Raw genomic sequence first — 3,358 nt, 5'->3', positions numbered from 1 at the left:
ACCTCCACTCCACTGACAGCAGCACAGTGTAGCAGCCTGTCTCTAGTGCCCAGCCACACCCCCTACAGTAAGCCACACCCACTTTCATTCATAAGACTGGCAGTCTGACACAATAGCACCTCCCAGAAATCTGTTCCAGAGCACAGTACTATCACTTATTATTCTTCTTTATTCTGGCTTATACACAGTCTTTGGGGTTTTTTTTAAATAAAGTTTTTTTTACATAGTTTTACCATATTCAAGCTTCATATCTATCTATATGTCTACAATTCTTTTTTCATACGAATCTCTCTACCTATCTATTCAATATCTCTGTGTACATATCTGATATCTATCTTTTTTATCTAATGTACATCCAATGTAGTAATCTAATATATATATATAGCTATATTTAGCTACCATCTATTATCTATCTATCTATCTATCTATCTATCTATCTATCATCTATCTATCTATTTCTATATCTTTCTGTCTTTCTGTCTATCTATCTATCTATCTATCTATCTATCTATCTACTTAAAAGAAAGTCCAAGCAGCACAATCCTCGTTCGAAAAAAGTGGGTGCAGGCGTCCTAGGACTGGGCCTTAAGTCCTCTAGTTAGAGTGTAAAGAAAGCGGGCAGCACTTTTACCGGCAATTTTACCTATCTTTGGAGTGCTGCCCGCTTTCTTTACACTCTATCTATCTATCTATCTATCTATCTATCTATCTATCTATCTAGAAATCCAAAAAACAGAGGCAGCACTCCAGATATTCAGTGAAAAAATTGGAAGGGTTTATTCCAAAACCGGCGACGTTTCGGTGTTTATCACCTTTTTCAAGCTTTCAGGCTTGAAAAAGGTGATAAACACCGAAACGTCGCCGGTTTTGGAATAAACCCTTCCAATTTTTTCACTGAATATCTGGAGTGCTGCCTCTGTTTTTTGGATTTCTATATAAGTAAGTCTTTTACCAGGACTATAGAGCCTTTGCACCCCCCCTTTGTATAGGGGTTTTTCTACATTGTGCTGCTGTGGATTTTTTTCGTCTATCTATCTATCTATCTATCTATCTATTTTTTTATCTACCTTCCTAAAAGATTGCATTTACACTGTTTTCTTCTATCATTATTGGAATATCTACATACAGAATCGACATAGGTTGTTGCTATGTACATCTACAACTTTTGTAGAATTTGCTAAAATAAATATAGTAAATCTCATGTCATTTGCTGACATAATACATTTCGGAACTTAAAGGGAGTCTAGCACAACCCACTCATTATAATCTGCTGGCAGCATGTTGTACACTGTGATTTCAAAAATATCTTCTTTATTACATTCTATCATTCAATTTAAGAGAATGTAATCCATTTAATCCAAATGCTATTGAGGCAGTTGGTGCACCCAGTCTGCACCTTAGTGCCCGGAGCACTACTATTCCTACCCAGACCTCTACCCTCAATCAGAAAAACAGGTGAAATGATTTAGGTAAGAACAGCAATGCTCTGGGGGCTGAGGACGTGACTTGTGTGCTCCAACTGTTTCCTTAGCATACAGATTAAACCGGGAATATGTCATGTAAATGGCATAATTGTGAGAAATAATAAAGTTATTTTGGAAATCATTGTGCATTTCTCTACAACATGCTGCCAGCAGATTATAACACTTGTGTGACACCTGTGTGACACCTGTGTGACCATGGTCAAATTTCTGTCCACTGGAAGTAAACATAGAAGCTTTCTATAGAATGACAGCAAGCAGAGATCTAGAAAACAGTAAGGAATTGATACAGAAAGTATATTGGAAAAATGTATAACTTTTTATCAAAAAACTTTAACATTAATGTGTTGAAATGGAAATACCTCTTTAATATATAGCATTCTACATTAATGTATATATTGTTCCCTACCTCTTCTCTCTATAAAAAGTGTGTGTGTGTGTTTTAACACAGGTCACTGCATTCTGAAGGGTGTATGTAGTATTCTCCTATTTACATAACCACCTAATATCCACATCATTTCCATTTCAAAAGTCTAAAAAGGCAAAATAATACATTTGACCCAAGAATGTTCCAGTAAAAACATACTGAGTATGGGTGTGTGGGAAGACACAGGGCTAAGGAAAGGAAGGCCAACAAAATAGTAACTTCCAATAGTCACTGAGGATTCCTCAAGATAAATAAAGTCTTCAGTTTTGTATAACAGATTGTACAACGACAGAATAGACTGATGGTTTATAGGGTCCCGTAGAAATGGGATCTATAGAATAATTACCTATAGAAACAGATCACAGCAGCAAATAGAATATGAACTCCTAACAAATCTATACAGGAGATCCAGGGACTATTTTCCCATCATTGGGGCACATGATCCCTGATAAATTGTGGCGTGCAGCTGCAATACGCTGTCAGCAGGACACTTTTACAACACATCTGACCCGGTGTAGAATTGCGCCCTAGTCTGTGCCTGAAAGGGCGCAGGCTATAGGCAGAGCAGTATGCGTGGGACCAAAGCGCCCTATAAGCTGTGAGTCTAACTCCTATTGTTAAAAAGGAAACTTTCTCAATGTTTCAAATATGACTTTAATACCAGGTGTCACCAGTAGGAGGCATAATGATCCTTTTATGTACATCCCTTTAAATCAATAGATCATATGTTATTGAAACTCAATCTTTCAGAAAGTTTTCATCAGTTCCATGTAAAATTATAGTCCAAAAAGTAACTCTTGCATCGTTTTTGAGGCAGAAATAGGGTAATAGACTAAGTGCATTTAATTAAAAATTGTTTTGTTTTGTTGTTATACTTGCATGATGCAGCCAAATACTGTATATGCCTTATTATTAAATCTGCAAAATGGCCTAGTAAATATGAAGTAATCTGCAACTAAAGGACCCAACATCTGCAACTGAATTTCATCTATGTTATCATGGGGGGAGCCCCTGCTCTTATTACACCATAGGTAAAAGGTGCATATGCTCTCACTATATTTTGCCTAAAATTTTAGCAGGTTTTCTATTCTTTAAAAGTGAAGTTCTAGTTTCTGCTTTCTTCTGGGAGATCATTGCCTGGGTAACAGTAACACAGATGATAATAATAATGGATGTTTCTTTTACAGGGGGTATTTATCAGGACTGATGTTTTGTGTAGCAGGCTTCATACGCCACCATTACCAACAGAGCATGGCCATGGGGGCAGACAAGTAGCATGTCGCATCAAAAACGATATGCATGGCTCCACCAGTCCTGGCATCTATCTTTGTCACACTCTACACTGCTGGCATAAGGGACAATACATTTGTGGAAGGCTGGGGATCCCTTAGTCACTACTAAGGGAGGACATTAAGGAAAGTGTTGAGGACATTAAAAAACCTAATTTGCA

This window comes from Engystomops pustulosus, chromosome 1 (assembly GCF_040894005.1).
Source record: "Engystomops pustulosus chromosome 1, aEngPut4.maternal, whole genome shotgun sequence".
NCBI lineage: Eukaryota > Metazoa > Chordata > Amphibia > Anura > Leptodactylidae > Engystomops > Engystomops pustulosus.
The sequence above is the reverse complement of the archived record's forward strand: the minus strand, read 5'-3'. Positions refer to the sequence as shown.